Genomic DNA, 17646 nt, shown 5'->3' with positions numbered 1-17646 from the left:
CTATCACAATTATATTAAAAATTATGTTGAGAAATAAGATGCCGATCCACGGCCCGAGTCAATGGACGATCCACCTTTTTTAAAATGTTGGAAGAGTCAAGGAGCAAAATTAAATGACGATGATTACGGATCTAATTATGTGAGGCTCATACACTTCACGTGTATGTCCACCCCCCGCATTACACATTGTTTGTATCCCCACCCACGTTTAAGTCCGATGCTTACGGATCTAGTTTTGATGACAGATTGACTTAATGACGATGATTATCTTAATCGGAATCAGAGGACTTATTTGACTAAGTTTTAATAGGTTGTTTTAATTAGTGTCCAGCTGGCATTGAGCGTTTGGGAGATACTCCATGTAGCCACTTGTGTGTGGTACTTGGCAACCGTCTCCTTGAATAGGTCAGGAACCGGTTTGAATACTCCAAAGAGCGTTCCCATATTTTCGGTGAACTGAAACTGCAGGTGGATGCTCAGTGCTGGGTTGGTCTCAATATGTGAAATTTGATTTGTGAAGCCGTTGGTTTGGTGGTCGATTTCGATTGGATCGAGCCGAGCGGTGCCATGTCCTGCTCACCCTATGACTCTTTCCACAGGGTGACGGAGAACCAGGCTTAGAATCTTTTCTGGCAAGTAAGAAAGATAGAACTTGACCCAATGATTGACACATCAGGGTTAGGTTTAGCTCAAGTGGTGTTGAGGGACTGGTAGGCGAGGGGTATTATTCGGCTTAAATTAATGGGCCGACGTTGGGTTTGAATGGGTCCACTACAAATGTTGAGATCCAAAAAATAGTAACACAAAAAACGTGCGCTCATCACGGTATATAATTACAAACATACCCCTAAGACGTCTATTTTCTCTCTCTCTCTCTCTCTCTCTCTCTCAAAAATCAAAGTTCTAAAAGACGCTAGACTTTAGTCGGATGGTGAGTTGGAGCCGGACTAGGCGGATTTATGTAAATCTATTATATTTCGTGTAAATAAGTGTCAATTTATACTTAAAAAAATAAACAATTTTATCAAAAACTACAAAATATAATAACATATATATTATGAAGTAGTGAAACATAGTGAAAACGTAGATAACAAACTTATAATGTGTGTTCATTTAAGTCTACAATAAGTCTCTTACAATATATTGAAAAAATAAATTGCAAAATGAAAATTGACTCGCGACATCAAAATGGTCTCTGAAATTGAAAATTGATCAATGTAGTTTTACAAGTAAGCGTCCCAAATCAATGTGGTCATTCCGTCATAATTCTATCAAAAATTCTATCATGTGCTGATGTGACACATAAATGGTCACACAAGTCTAATTAAATTAAAAAAAAATTACAAATAGGTTTAATAGTTTATTATTTAATAAAAAGTTGTCAACTCGAAAACCCAGTCTTGCAATCACCTCCGATCATAGTCCACATTCCTCTACCTCATTCGATGTCTATTCTCTAAAATAAAATAAAAATCTCAATACACTCATCTTTAAACACTTCGATACCATTCACAAAATTGAACCTGGATGAGATTACCATTGCTGATGGCTTGATCGATTGGCAATGACTTCTGGGACATCACCGTTAACATTCAAGGGATCAACATCCTCGCAATTTTATTCTTGGAGAGCTCGTTCGGCGCTTCCCTGATGGTTTGGTGTCTTAAAGAATAGCAAGGTCTGCCTTGAGATAATGAGGTTGTAACCAAGGTGCATATATTGTTAGTTGAAAACTATTTCCAAACACCCTCTTAGGCCTTGGTTAAGCCTTGTGCCCTTGAGAATTTATGGAAGGGATCTATCTGCGGAGTAGGCCCTACTATAAAAAACAAAATTCATTGTGCAAAAAGGTATTTAGGCAACTTTTTAAATTAATTATTAAACGCACATCAGCATATAACAAATTTTTTTACACAATTGTGGCAGAAAGATCATGTTGATTTGCAACACCTATTTTGATAGACTACATTCATCAATTTTCAATTTTAGGGATCATCTTGATGGTGTGGGTCAATTTCAGGGACCATTTGTGATAAAAAAAACCCATAAATCTTGCGGGGCTCATTTATGTGCCACATCAGCACTTGAAGGAATTTTTAATAGAATTGCACAGAAGGATCACATTGATTTGCGACACTTATTTTCAGAGACTACATTGATTGATTTTCAATATCAGAGACCATCTTGATGGTAAGGGTCAATTTCAAGGACCATTTATGATAAAAACCCTTTTAAGTATTTAAGTCTTTGTTTTAAATTCGTTCTCACAAAGTCTTTCAATGGCATTTTTATAAATTAAGTCTTTGTTTTAAATTTGTTCTCACATAGTCTTTCTATGGAATTTCTAAAAATTAAGTCTTTGCTTTAAATTTGTTCTCACAAAGTCTTTCTATGGCATTTTTAAAATTTTAAATCTTTGTTTTAAACTTGTACTGACTAAAAATTTAAATCTTTGTTTTAAATTTGTACTCACACAGTCTTTCTATGGCATTTTAAAAAATTAAGTCTCTGATTTAAATTTGTTCTCACAATGTCACATCCCCGTTTGGGAGGGACCATATCCTGGGCCCGCTCCACCACCGTAGCATGATATTGTCTGCTTTGGGCCCCGACCACGCCCTCATGATTTTGTTTTTGGGAACTCACACAAGAACTTCCTGATGGGTCACCCATACTGGGAATGCTCTCGCGCGCTACTCGCTTAACTTCCGAATTCCCATGGAACCCGAAGTCAATGAGCCCCCAAAAGGCCTCATGCTAGGTAGGGATGAGAATATACATATAAGGATCACTCCCTTGGGCGATGTGGGATGTCACAATCCACCCCCTTAAGGGCCCGACGTCCTCGTCGGCACACACAGGACTAGGATTAGGCTCTGATACCAAATTGTCACATCTCGCCCTGGGGAGGACCACTTCCCAGGCCCACTCCACCACCGTAGCACGATATTGTCCACTTTAGGCCCCGATCACGCCCTCACAGTTTTGTTTCTAGGAACTCGCACGAGAACTTCCCGATGGGTCACCCATCCTGGGAATGCTTTCGCACGCTACTCGCTTAACTTCGGAGTTTCCATGGAACCCGAAACCAGTGAGCTCCCAAAAGGCCTTGTGCTAGGTAGAGATGAGAATATACATATAAGGATCACTCCCTTGGGCGATGTGGGATGTCACACACAAAGTCTTTCTATGGCACGACACTTTTAAAAATGTAAGTCTTTTATTTTAAATTTGTTCTCGCAAAATCTATAGCATTTTTTTTAAATTCAAGTCTTTTTTTTTTTTTTTTAAATTTGTTCCCACAAAGTCTTTTTATGGCATTTTAAATACTTACGTCTTCTTTTTTTTTTTTTTTTTTTTTTTTTAATTTGTTCTCACAAAGTCTTTCTATGGTACTTTAAAAAATTTTAAGTCTTTTTGTATTCTCACACACATTTTTTTTTTAATTATATATGTTGATCTACAAGGAAATCCATAAGGAACCCAAATTGTTGGTGTTATCGCCCGAGCACCCACATATTCTTGAAAATTATATGTATCTGCGGGATTAATTTGGAAAAAAAATAGAATTGAGAGTTTTTCTTCATCATCATTAGCAGCTTCTTACCCAAATAAAACGGAAAAGACAATATTCGAACCCCATCATCACATTGGTAAGCTATTGCCTCACCAACTTGCTAAAAAATTGAGGTTGCTATTGAAGTAGTAAAGTTATTTCATTGTAATTAGACCTAACAAGGATGGAATCACGCTCTGTAGGATTTCAGTCTATGACATGGGATTTTGGAGACCAACGTTCTACCAGATTGAACTAAGAGCGCTTTAAAGAAAAGGATTGTATATAATATTTGAAAAAATTATGTCTTTTTATTTACTTTCACATAGTATTTTTTTAATAATAATAATAATTATTATTTATTTTTACAAACGATAGCGTTTAGTGGGTTAAATTGTTAATTGTTAGGGGAGAAAAATCGGTGGGGGTCAAATTTGCATTTGGGTGCATAGGCATGATTGTCTTCTGCTACTGTGGTAAACCATCATTTGCCTTTTTTTATTTATCTTACGAAGTCTTTTTTTGGCATTTTAATACTTGTTTTTTTAAAATCCAAGCAGTTTATTTTTATTTTTATTTTTTTTTTATTTTTAAAATTGAGTCTAGTTGTCACATCCAGCCTCTGCCGTAGCAAGATATTGTCCGTCTTGGGCCACACCCTCACGGATTTGTTCTTGGGCTTCCATCCAAAACACGTCTTACTAGGAAGAGAGGGGCATGTACATATAAGGCTAGGGACCAACCCTTACCCCGTCAATGTGGGATACTACACCAGTTGTAGCATATTTATTATCATAAGAAACAATTGTGTAATATACCTATATCGTAAGAAGACTAAAAATTTTTCACAGCGAAACATATTGAATACAACTAATTTTGTAAAGGTAGATTACAAGAAAAAAATTCTATGATAAATGACTTATCTATGATATTTAGATTATTAAATATTTAGTCCGAGATTATTAAAGAATGAATTTAGGATAATTTCTTTCTTAAAGTAACTTAAAAAAATAATTATATAGACTATAAAGTAACTTAAAAAAATAAATTATGTAGACTATCCTAATTTAATTTTATGAACACTTTAACCTAAAAATATTTAAATTCTGAAAAATATTGAAAAAATCACACTATGAAACTCGTGCAACACTAAGAAAGAATATGAAACACATAAATATTTTTTTTAATTGCTAAAGATTTAAATTTGAATTGGTAGATATTTGTTTTACCATCGGATTTGATCAAATTAGATCTGAACCGTCGAATTTAATTAATTTATAAATATAAAACTAAAAAAAGTATACACATACGGTGGGTCAACCCCACTAACCCTGAGGGAATCCAGGGCTAAATTTACCCCAAAAATGAGTTTTGAGTTTTAACTCATATTTACCCCAAGGGTAGAAACAAGTTAAGGTACGTTTAGAACCCAAAATTTGAATTTTACTCAAGGGTTGTAGTAGGTCTAATCATTTTGTCTCGAACATTTTAATTTATTTCGATCATTACAATTTTGTGTAGTTATTATAAGACAGTATTAAGTGCCTTCCAGATCAAGAATTACACGGCAAGGAGATAAAACTATCATATGATTTGTATCTGAGAATTTTGTTCATCTTAAAGGTAGTTCTCGGTATTTTAGATTTTTGAAATATTTATTATCTTTCTTCGATAACAGGGAATTGCCTGAACTAGGGTTCTTAATAGATATACTTGGTTGTCCATTTAGGTCTTAACATATAGTGTGCTGGTTTGCTGGTTTTGGAGGGTTCCTGTTGCCTCCATATCGCAACAACTTGTGCAACCCTTTGGTAACGTGTCCTCGATCCAAATTTACTTTTCGAGTCCCCCCTTTCCTTTTGAGACAGTAAATCTATAACAATTGAAAGAAGCTACTAATTAGTATCTCTTGTTGCTGTGCAGGGTAGGTAATATCATGGAGGGCCGGAGGAGTTGTAAACGAAAATGTTATGGTAAATAAAGTTGGAATTACTTTTGATTCTTGTCATATATTAAAGGTGCCTAACTAAATGATAAAAAAAAATGCCAGTCCCTTATCACTTCTGTAAGAATATCCTTATTTGCTGGCACTCTAAAATCTCGTCAAAACTGTACTGTTACTTTCGTGTTTAGACTGCTGATGTTTGCATATTACGTATGTCGGGTCAGAAAGAGAAGAGATGTTCATTGCTTAGTATGCGATATAGAGAAATCTTAAGCATGGTTTTGAGTATTGCTTCTGATTCTTCTTGATTTGTTTTTGCAGGTAGGAATTATTCCTTGGTTGATATTATCTACCAGGGTTAGCAAGTTCGTATCGTATGTCAACTTGCCAAGTTCTAGAGTTTAAATTATTCGTGTCCCGTCAAGTTTTTATTGTGCCGACGGAAACATGATTTTGTTATGACATTTACTTCACAATGTTTAATTAGTCATGAACTTAAGATTGTTACCTACTCATTTAATTTGAACCGGTAGTGTGCATTACTCTTTCGGTTGTCTGTGAAATTGTGTTTGTCGTTATAGTATGCAGAAAGCTCACCTCTTGTAAAATACGATTCTTTGAATTTATACAGCATAAGGAAATTCCAGTAAATACGAACGGGTTCAGATCGTGGAAAAATGTTTCATGATCAGTTCTGGGCTATGAGGTCATGATAATGTTTATGAATTTTGTGTTTAAATGATTCTTGTTCTTGGAGCTGTGAATGACAAGGGATGGAATAAGGAATTTTCAGAACGGTGACGCCTAAAGGTTGTGCAAATGCAGCAGCTCTTACATCACAATACATACATGTATATATATGTTCCAAATTTTGGTACATTGCCAACTCACAAACTTATCTACAATGGAGCTAGAAGACATACAATTAACGAACACCGTTTGCAAATTTAATCTGGACAGTACACTTGTCACTTGATTAATTACTACTAAACTTTAAAACTAGCAAGCTGGTAAATCGAAAAAACAAACGAACTAAACTAAACTTGTTGCTGCTTCAGCTACTTCTGACGTTGCTTCGAATTCCAGTTACTAGAAACGATAGTCTCCAAAAGCGACTTCGTTGACTCCAAGAGCATCGAGTTCAATTGAGTACATTATCAAAAATTGAATGCCTAAATACAAATGGTGCAGGAAATGTGGGGCCATTAGTATTTTTCTTTCTATAGAAAGAATGGAATGTGCAAAGAAATAGAAGAAAAAGCAGCCAAGCACAAGAGCTGCAAGGGCTAATCCTGGAGAATGACCGCCAAGTACTGCGTATGTGCCGGTAACGAATGCAATCACCATTGCAATCAAAGCCAACATTGTCAAATTTACTACCATGTAAAACGCAGGAGAGGTTTTGATCGTGTACTTTCGTTTTGTGTAAATGGAGGAATACAGGAGCACCAGAACAGAACAACTAGACATGGCCATGGCTAGTGCATTTGTTATAACAAATGCTTTGAACGCTGTGTTTCTTGATAGAATCGGGGAACCCTGGTCCGATCTGCTTTCGCCGTGGTAACCACCAGGCATGGTAAAACCCGCAGCGAAGCTTACTGTTGCTATATGTGTAGCCACCACCAGTTGGGTTTCTTTTGATTTCATTAAGCTTTCTCCAGTGTCTCTGGTACCTTGGTTTTCCTCCTCCACTTCATTGCCATCATCGTGTGGCTTTTAACTCTGACCTAGTCTACCATATCTGCGTTGCAATTTTTTTTTTTAATATCTTCCCGCAAGACATAGAAGATTAATGTTATCTTCAAGAACAAATCTAAGGATGAAGTTTAGTACCATCCTTATTATTGGTCATGTAATTGTACGAATAAGTGATTCTTATTTAGACAGCTTTGGATTTTCTTCATGGACGGAGCCAGAAAGGTATTTTTAGTGGGTAACATAATAAAAGGTTTGTCTTTTGTTGTCCAGTCTATCGAGTAGTTCGACTTCTTAAACAATTTCACCATTCAATTCCTTAACGTCAATCTTCACCGTTTAATTTAGGACTACTCAGTAGTCCCAGATGGTTGAAGAAAAATTAGATAATAACATAAAAGAAAATTAGAGGTGATGCATACCAGGTGAACTGTCTTGCCTATGTTGTCCTTCTTAGCTAGAATAATGTCGATGGCGTTTAAGTTTTCATTGTTGAATGACATTATATCAACTTTATCATCAAGTACAAAATTATCCATCCCAAGTCTGGGATAATGAGCAAGGTAATGGAGAGGTGAATTGCCATTAGCATCCTTGACATTTAAGAGGACGTTGCTAAGCCACAGATCCGTTAACACAAATTTAACTACGCCAATTTGATGGCTCTTTATGGCATAGTGAAGCACATTCCGACATTCGTTGTTGACCAGTTCACAACAATCAGGGCAATGAGTGAGAAGTTTTTTCACTATATCTGGATGGCCTCTGGACGCAGCAAAGTGAAGAGCTGTCCGCCCATCATTGTTAGCAACGTAGGCGGTAGATTTATCACATTCCAATAGTTGCTTAACCATTGAAAAGTAACCATAATATGCAGCCATGTGAAGCGGAATAACTCCTCGTTCGTCTGCTGCTTTTGCCAGAGTTTTATTCGATTCTAGTAATGCTCTCGTCATTACTATAAGTATAAAAAGAAAAAGAAAACGTAAATATATACTTCAAGAAACATATGTATTAATGAATCTTGAAATCACAGAAAAAAAGAATATTCTTTTAACTATTTTCCATATACATTTACCTTCGTCATTGCAGATAACGGCAGCGAGCAAAGCCGTTCTACCATTTGGGCCTTCATAAGTTGGATTTTTGCAAAATTGAAGTATTTGATGACAATAACGACCGTATCCCCTCTCGACAGCTTGGTAAAGAGGAGTCTCGCCGGCATCGTTAGCAGAGTAGGAAAACTCAGGGTCTGCTTTGGTTAGTATCTCCACCACCTCAAAGTAATTGAAGCGGACAGCTTCGTGCAGCGCTGTGTCCTTCTTGTTGTTGGTTTTCCTGATGAGTTTTTGCTCCTGCAAGGCGGCATCTTCTGATGAGATCCCACAACCTCGCCCAAGGTCGCCTTGATAATAAGTTAGGAGAGCTCTAACTATACCAGCACGCCCATATCTTGCCGCAATGTGCAGGGCAGTGTCACCACTCTCGTTCTGCAGCCATAGTAGTGCTGGACACGTTTGAAGGATACCATCCACAGTGTTCTTTGACTTGAGTATCTCATGATTCTTTGTACGCTGGGTGCCTATAGCATGCTGTATAGATATGAAGGACTGTGTTCTTGGTTGCAGTCAATATTTTGTCCAGATTCTCGACGTGTTCCTTAAGGACATCGAGATTGCCTTGTTTCGCAGCGTTGAAAACATCAGGATCCATGCTACTTATCAAAACTGTACTATTGTTGCCTTCTAATTTTGCAGCTTCTTGGACGTTGGTCTGATCTGCTAGCTCGATCTGGTCACCGATATAGGTTGATACTAACGGAGTAATAGGACTCACTGGCTGATTAGCCATATTTGAAAAGTGATGCTGGAGGGGGAGAAAGGCAAAATTACAACAAGGCCAGTTCTGTTGTACTAGTTCAAGCAGCAATACGGTGGAGATTTATCACTCTGGCGACCAAAATTTTTACTTAAGCGTTAACGTGTTTATTACATATCATTTGATTTAAAAATTTTGTCTCCCTAACATTACCATATTACATATTCCTATTAAAGTTCGATGCATTAGGTGCATGATTACTACTCTTTTTTTGTTATTTTAATTCTTGGATTCCCTAAACACGCACTAACCTTAAGGGCTAGCAAATTTGTCTTAAAGATAGTACATTGCATAAAGTGTGTGTATTATTAAATGGTAAGCAAGTTGGCATTTCTTAATCTATACTCTATAGTTGACGAGCGATGCAAACTGGAGATCAGCTGGTTGATATTATTTACAAGGGTTAGTAAATGAGAAAGCAATTTTTGTACTCTTAGGGGTTGTAGTTAAATTAGGATTTGGTAGGATTTTAATAAACTTTAAAATTTGGGTGTAGTCGATTAGAGTTTTAAAAGAGGATTTTAAAAGATTTTGAAATCATGGTGTAGTTAAATTAGGATTTAAGAGGATTTTGAAGAATACACCCAAATCCAGGGGTAGTCGATTTAAGAGTTTAAAAATACATTCAAATCTAGGTATAGTGAGAATGTCAAAGATTTATTAGGATTTTAATGGCCAAGGGATTTTGAGGGATTTGAAGGTGGGTGGTATAAATACAAAGTGCCATCAAGAATCCAACCCTACGCCATGTGATTTCTTTTCACATTCAACACAGAAGTGGAACAGTTTTGTCTCTCATCTTCCTCTATCGTCACAAGGTATTGCAGTATCTTTATGAAACTACAAAACTATTTGGGTGTGGCCAAATAGAAAATTCATGATCTGTTATTCTTCTTTTGTATCTTTATAAAACTTACAAAACTTAAATTTTTTCTAAAGATTCAGGAAAATTAAAGGCTTGAGAAAGTTGCAGGTATTATACATATCCTTCTGTACTCCATGAAATACCTTTATACATTTCTTTTGCCATGCTTTATGGGATTGTTTTACTTTGACTTTTACATTTTTTTTTCCTTCCACACTTGTTTCTTTGTAATTATATGTAGCAAGGTAATTTTCATGGATTTAAAAGAACTTATAGAAATGAATAATTCAACATTTTTTGGGAAAAGTTGACTGAAAATGTATCTATGAATCTGCGTTCTCTTTATGTATGGAACTTAGAGAAAACAGACCTTAGGAAACATTGTGCAACTGAGTCATGAGACTTGGAGTTTTTATTTGCAGCCAGTATTGTCATCCTTAAATGTCTTTTGAATTGCCGATTTAAGATATACAGGTTAGGAATATATTGGGTTCTGTTAGATAGTTCATAAGAAGATTTACATGATCTTCGAAAATGGACAATTGGTATTGTGAGGACAAGCTGATCGAATAGTATTGGAAGAATGAGGTATCTGTGCCTTGTGCCTTTGTAGATTTGAGTGGTTTATGAGGAGCTTTTAATTGGGTTCTTTTGATTTAGTTGTCTTGCTCTACTATTTTTCTTAAGTTGTTTGCATTGGGTTGAGTTTTATGCTTAATGTCATGTGTTTGTGAGCAAATTATAATCTCGTAATGTTATGTGATAGATCATCCCACACGCATTGGGTAGTTTATATAATGTCTCAATCAAGCATGGGAGCGGAAGGTATTGGAGTATATAGGACTATTACTACACGTGAGAAACATGTGCATGTATGGCTTACTAGATAAGATAGTATAAATAGCTTTTCCTTCATTAATATTTTAGTATGTTGTAATATCAGAAATATTAAGTGAAATATAAAGAGAGTTTTCCTTTTTTGGCTTCTTCTTCAAGCTTCCTCTTCCAGTATCTTTCTTGATTTCTATGGAGTTCATCTCTGTTGTTAATATGGTATCAAGAGCCGTGCTTGCTTGCGCAATGGTACGGGTTTAGTGTTTCCGCTGCTTCGACTGGTAAGAAGGTGGTATTACTTCTGTCTAGGGTTTAGTGTTCTTTCTTCTGAAATTTAATTTGAATTGAAGTGATTTGAGTTGATTGAAGGCCGACGCCGTAATTTTCTGGTTAATCGAAGAGTTGTATGTTGATTTGATGAAAGGCCGATGCCAAATTTGTTGTGAATTTTTTTTAGTTTCTTGAAGTAATTGAAGTGATTCAAGGCCGATTGCCATTGTTGAAGTGTATATGTGATTCTTGCTTCTCTGTGAGTGTATAATGATTGTTTTGCTAGTTGGACATCAGATCTGCAAGTCTTGTTCATCTGGAGTTATTCACCGACTCGATTTCTATCTGGGTTGTTCTGGGTATTTTTCTTTCTTGCATCGACATTGTTTGATTTCTTCCGTCTCTTTTCATACTATGGCAAATCAAGTGCGGATTGAAAATTTGCTGGGTATGCTCATTATTAAACTGAATGATGATAATTTCATTAAATGGAGCTACCAATTTGGATCGGTTCTTCGTGGTTATGATTTCTTTGATCATTTTACTGGTGATTCTGTGTGCCCTCCCAAGTTTGTTATTACTTCTGAATTAGGAGTTACCAATGAGATCAATGCTGCTTATAAAGACTGGGTTAAGATTGATATGGCGTTGTTAAGTCTGTTACTTGCTACACTCAGTGATGATGCTATCGAATATGTGGTAGGATGTAAGACCTCTCATGAGGCATGGACTGCTTTACAGGATAGATATATGTCTGTGTCTAAAGCTAGTGTAAATCATCTCAAAGCAGAGTTACATACTATGCAGAAAGGGGGAGATACTATTGATAAATATCTGTTGAGGTTAAAGACTATTAAAGATCAATTACAGGCTGCTGGAGAGAAAGTATCAGACAATGATCTTGTCATTACTGCACTCACTGGGTTACCTTCTGATTACGATATGATTCGGACTGTAATTCTGGCTCAAGACTCAGCAATTACACTTAAAGAGTTTCGGGCTCAATTAATTGGTGCAGAGAAGACAATTGAAACCAGAATGCAGTCTTTGGTCCAAAGTATGTCTGCAATGTACGTCAATGCTCAAGTTTCTAATGGTTCTAATGGGGGGTCTTCCAATCAGTACCCTGCCTCTTCCCATTCATCTGGTAGTTCTGGCAGTTCATCATCAGGTCCAGCTTATCCTGGTAATCAATTTCAGTCAAGTGACTACTCAGGTAGTAATATGTCTGGCAGATCATTCAATGGTAACACTTATCGGCCAAGAGGAAATGGAGGATTTAGGCAGAAATTTAATGGCTCGAGATCTGGCAACTCTTGGCAGCAGTGGTCAGGAAATACATTCAATCGATTTGAGCCTATTCCTGAGTGTCAGATCTGCTCGAGAAAGGGTCATGTAGCAGTTACTTGTCGTTTAAGGAATGATAATGGTATAAATGTGCACAAATGTCAGATCTGTGGTAAACGGGGTCATATTGTCTTGAATTGTAGGCATCGGAGCAATTATGCCTATCAAGGTGCTCAGCCATCTCCTTCCTTATCTGCTAATGTTGCTTATCAAGGGGTTTCTATGTCTCCTCGTGGTGTTGATATGGGCATGGTTTCTCCTCCGTCCCAGTTTGTCAACCATACTCAATTTCCCCAGTTTTTGAATGTTCATCAATCTCCTTCGTTCATTTCTCCATCTGTGCCATCCTCTTCTGCTGGTTTTCCAGCTATGAATGCTCAACCTCCTGCACCTTCTTCCAATGGAGACTATTGGATCCTTGATACTGGGGCTTCTCATCACATGACCCCAGATTTAACAGTTCTTGCTCATTCTACACCATATGAAGGCACTGAGAAGATCATAGTTGGTAATGGTGAAGGTTTGGATGTACAACATATTGGTCATGGCACTCTACCGTCTTCATCACATATTTTACATCTTAAGAATGTCTTGCATGTGCTAATGTTAAATGTTAATCTTTTATCTGTTAAGCAACTATGCAGAGACAATCATAGTTGGTTCATATGTGATGACATTCGATTTTTTGTACAGGACAAGGCAACAGGGGCAATCCTCCATCAAGGCCAGAGTAGCACTAATGAGTTGTTCAGAGTCCCTGTGCATATTTTTCCAACACTGTTTCAGAAAGGTGCAATTTCTTCTTTCTATTTGGGACATAAAGTGCAATCTTCTTTGTGGCATCAGCGCTGTGGTCATCCTTCAAATGTCATCTTAGCCACTATGCTTAGGAACTCTAATGTTGTTTGTTCTTCTGATCCCATTAGTACAGTTTGCTCTCATTGTCTTGCTGGAAAGATGAGTAGACTTCCATTTTCTGATAGGGTTGATACTGTAGATATACATTTTCATAAGATTCATAGTGATGTATGGGGGCCTTCTCCAGTTGTGTCAGTTGAGGGGTTTCGCTATTATGTGTCGTTTATAGATGAAGCTACTAGATTTGTATGGATTTTTCCTATAATGAATAAATCAGAGGTTTTCAGTTCATTTGTCAAATTTTGTGCTTATGTTGAGAACTAGTTTCAATCCAGGATTAAACTGTTTCAATCTGATGGTGGTGGAGAGTTTCTCAACACTGCATTTAAGGATTTTTTGGCTACGCGTGGTATTTTACATCAGGTTTCATGTCCATACACACCTCAGCAGAATGGTATTGCTGAGAGGAAGCATAGACATCTGCTTGAGACAGCAATAACATTGTTATCTGTTGCTAAGTTACCTCATAAGTTCTGGTCATATGCTGTAGCACATGCTGCATTTTTTATTAATAGGATGCCTTGCAAGAATCTTCATATGGATTCCCCTTTTGGAAAATTGTTTGGCAAGCAACCTGACCTGGTTAATTTGAAGGTGTTTGGTTCTGCCATCTATCCATACCTTAGACCCTATAATACTACTAAACTGCAATCCAGATCCACTCAGTGTGTTTTCTTGGGATATCCTCAAGGTTATAAAGGTGCTATTTGTTATAATATGTTCACTGGGAAAGTTCTTATTTCTCGCCACGTTTATCATGATGAGACTGTGTTTCCCTACAAGACTGAAGTCACTGCAGCTACTGGGCCTATTACTTCTTCTGGTTCCACTGGTCAGGTGAAACCTATTCTTGTTCAGTTGTCGATTCCAATGGGACAGAATGTTCATGATGGTCATCCTCCTGATTTTCAGACTGTTTCAGCTTCACCACATCTCAGATCTGGTTCTTCAGGTTCCTTGGAAAATGCACAGGACTCTGTCTCTCCTGCTACTCTGTCCAGTCCTCCTTCTCTGTTGCCTATCCTTCCACCCCAACAGTCACAGATGGAGTACCCTATTATTACCTCATCCACTTCTCCTCTGACAGAGAATGTGTCTATATCCCAAGGTATTCAAACCAGATTGAGAACATGTGCCATTACCAGAAAGGATTATTCTACTTTGACTGCTACATTTCCAGAAGTGTCATCCTTGACACTTGAAGATAATGCTCATTTCTCAGGAGGTTTCACGTTTCTTGCTGACATTGTGGATGTTTCTGAACCATCCAGTTTTAAGCAAGCCTCTCATATCCCTCAATGGCAATTGGCTATGCAAGAAGAGTTTGATGCTCTTCAGTCCCAAGGCACGTGGACTCTAGTTCCTAACTCTTGTGATAAGCATGTGATTGGCAGCAAGTGGGTGTATAAAATTAAAAGAAATAGTGATGGAGCTATATCACGTTATAAAGCTCGGCTGGTGGCTCAAGGTTTTAACCAAGAAAAGGGGCTGGATTATACTGAAACGTTTAGTCCAGTTGTTCGTCATACTACAGTGCGTTTAGTTTTAGCCTTGGCTGCCACTCATCATTGGGAACTTCGACAACTCGATGTGAAGAATGCATTTCTTCATGGAGACTTGCAGGAAGAAGTCTATATGAAGCAACCTCAAGGCTTTGTTCATCCTCACTTTCCTACGCATGTTTGCAAATTGGTTAAGTCTCTTTATGGCTTAAAGCAAGCTCCCCGAGCTTGGAATGATAAAATCACTAGTTATCTGCAAGCAATTGGTTTTAAAGCCTCTCTGTCCGATTCTAGCTTATTTGTTCACATTGTTGGGACTGATGTTGTTATTCTGTTACTGTATGTCGACGACATTATCATTACAGGGTCTAATTCTCAACTGATTCAGTCTGTGATCACCAATCTTAATGCCGTTTTTGATCTGAAGGATTTGGGCAGATTGTCTTATTTTCTCGGGCTTCAGATTACCTATAATCCTAATGGTGATCTGTTTATTAATCAAGCCAAATACACTAAAGAGTTGATTCACAAGGCTGGTATGGATGACTGTAAACCTTGCTCCACACCCTGCAAGCCTCATAATCAAGTGTTGTCTACTGAAGGTGTCTTATTATCAGATCCTACCTTATATCGTAGCTTGGTTGGCGCCTTACAATATCTCACCTTTACCCGTCCTGATATTGCATTTGCTGTGAATAATGTGTGTCAATATATGAATGCTCCCACTGACATTCATCTTGCTATGGTTAAACGAATCATCCGATTTCTCCAAGGTACTCTTCAATGTGGTTTAACATATACTTCTGGAGGTTCTCTTATAGTCATTGCCTATAGTGATTCCGATTGGGCCGCTGATTTGAACACTCGTCGATCTATCACTGGGTATGTTGTTTATCTTGGGCAGAATCTTGTTTCCTGGCAATCTAAGAAACAGTCCTCAGTTTCCCGTAGTTCCACGGAGGCTGAATATCGTGCCCTTGCCAATACCACTGCTGATATTGCTTGGATTCGACTTATCCTTAAGGATTTACATGTCTTTGTGCCTTCTTCCCCTATGCTCTATTGTGATAATCAATCCGCTATAGCATTGAGTTTAAATCCGGTTCAACACTCTCGGATTAAGCACTTGGAGACAGACTTTCATTTTGTCCGTGAACGGGTTCAAAAGGGAGATTTGTCAGTGGAGTATTTGTGTACTAAGGATCAGATTGCTGATGTGTTGACAAAGGGATTACATGGACCCGATTTTCTGCGCCATTGTTTCAATCTTAAGCTTGGGTACCCCAACAAAGATTGAGGGGGGGTATTGGAGTATATAGGACTATTACTACACGTGAGAAACATGTGCATGTATGGCTTACTAGATAAGATAGTATAAATAGCTTTTCCTTCATTAATATTTTAGTATGTTGTAATATTAGAAATATTAAGTGAAATATAAAGAGAGTTTTCCTTTTTTGGCTTCTTCTTCAAGCTTCCTCTTCCAGTATCTTTCTTGATTTCTATGGAGTTCATCTCTGTTGTTAATAGAAGGTGGGGAAGAAATGGAAGTGGACGAAGTAGATGAAGAAATGGAAGTGGAGCAAATGGTGGAAGAACAAATTGAAGAAGAAGAAGAAGAAGAAATGGAAGTGGAGCAAATGTGGAGAGATGCTCACAATCATAACAATGCGAATGGAGGATAATGAGTCACAAATAATTCTAGTGTGGTAGTGATGAATTTCTGATTATGTTCTTGTAATGTTAGGTTTTGTGGTTGCGTTCAAGAAAGCAAAAAAGAAAGAATAAAATATTACTTATAACGATGAATTTCTGACTAATATAAGGTTTTGTGGTTGTGTTTGAAACTTGGAATTTGGAATTTCATCTGATTGCTTAGTTACAATGATTATATTATTATTCTGTGTATTTGAGTTCATGATACTGTGCTTGCTAACACTTCAAATTTATTGTTATTGGATCTCCTTTGATTCAAAACGTTTATATTTCTTTTGCATTATTTCATTTTATGTTATAAGATTCAACTAATAAATCCTAAGAAATCCATGAAAGAAATCCATACAAATCCATAGAAATCTATATAAATCTATCGAAATCAATATAGAATTGAAAATCTTTTTAAAATCTGTCACTTAAAAAAAAAGTATATTAAAATCCTGTGAAATCCAAATCGAGTACACCCCCCTTATTTTCACATTCTATATTCTTTTGGTTATTTATGGCTATTAGATAGAAAAAAAAAACTAAGAGACAAATAAAAAAAATGAATGTGTATGATGGAAAAAATAAAGTGCGAAAATAGTTTTGTTTTAGCAAATTTGCTTACCGACTTGTCAAGTTTACAGAAATTAAAGATGGTTTATGCCATCTTTGACAATGCTAAACAAGCTGGCATTTTGTTCTTAATAATTTAATGAAATACTATTTGCCAATCCAAATATAAGCAAACCAAAATTCTAAAATTTCAGCTGTACTTGTTACATGATTTAATTAATTAGCCTAAAAACAATAATTAAATTCAAGTCTAGGTGTCCCAAAGACAATAATTCAAAATTTAAGCCAATCTTAATAATGTAATAATTTAATTAATTAGCCCAAAAACAAGCAAACCAAAATTCTAAAATTTCAGCTATGCCCCCAATAGACTTGTTACATAACCACACCAAAACTACAAACTATCACCATTTATAAAAACTTCAAACTAATTTTAGATTCGTAAAAAATAATATTTTCACTTTTACTTGATCAGTTCCACAATTCATGCACTTCTGCAAGATCAATTTCAAAATTCTAGTACTTTTGTAAGATTAGTTTCATAATTTTATTAGTTCAA

The 17646-nt window shown here is 36.7% G+C and overlaps 1 pseudogene; it reads right to left on the bottom strand.

The window, feature by feature from the left end:
• Window positions 1-6590: 6590 nt before the first annotated feature.
• On the bottom strand, window positions 6591-9050 carry LOC125473025 (annotated as a pseudogene).
• Between the last annotated feature and the right edge of the window lie 8596 nt (window positions 9051-17646).

The sequence above is a fragment of a genome, unplaced genomic scaffold (genome assembly GCF_019419815.1).
Source record: "Pyrus x bretschneideri cultivar Hongxiangsu unplaced genomic scaffold, Pyrus_bretschneideri_v1 Contig8, whole genome shotgun sequence".
Lineage (NCBI taxonomy): Eukaryota > Viridiplantae > Streptophyta > Magnoliopsida > Rosales > Rosaceae > Pyrus > Pyrus x bretschneideri.
The sequence above is the reverse complement of the archived record's forward strand: the minus strand, read 5'-3'. Positions and strand labels throughout refer to the sequence as shown.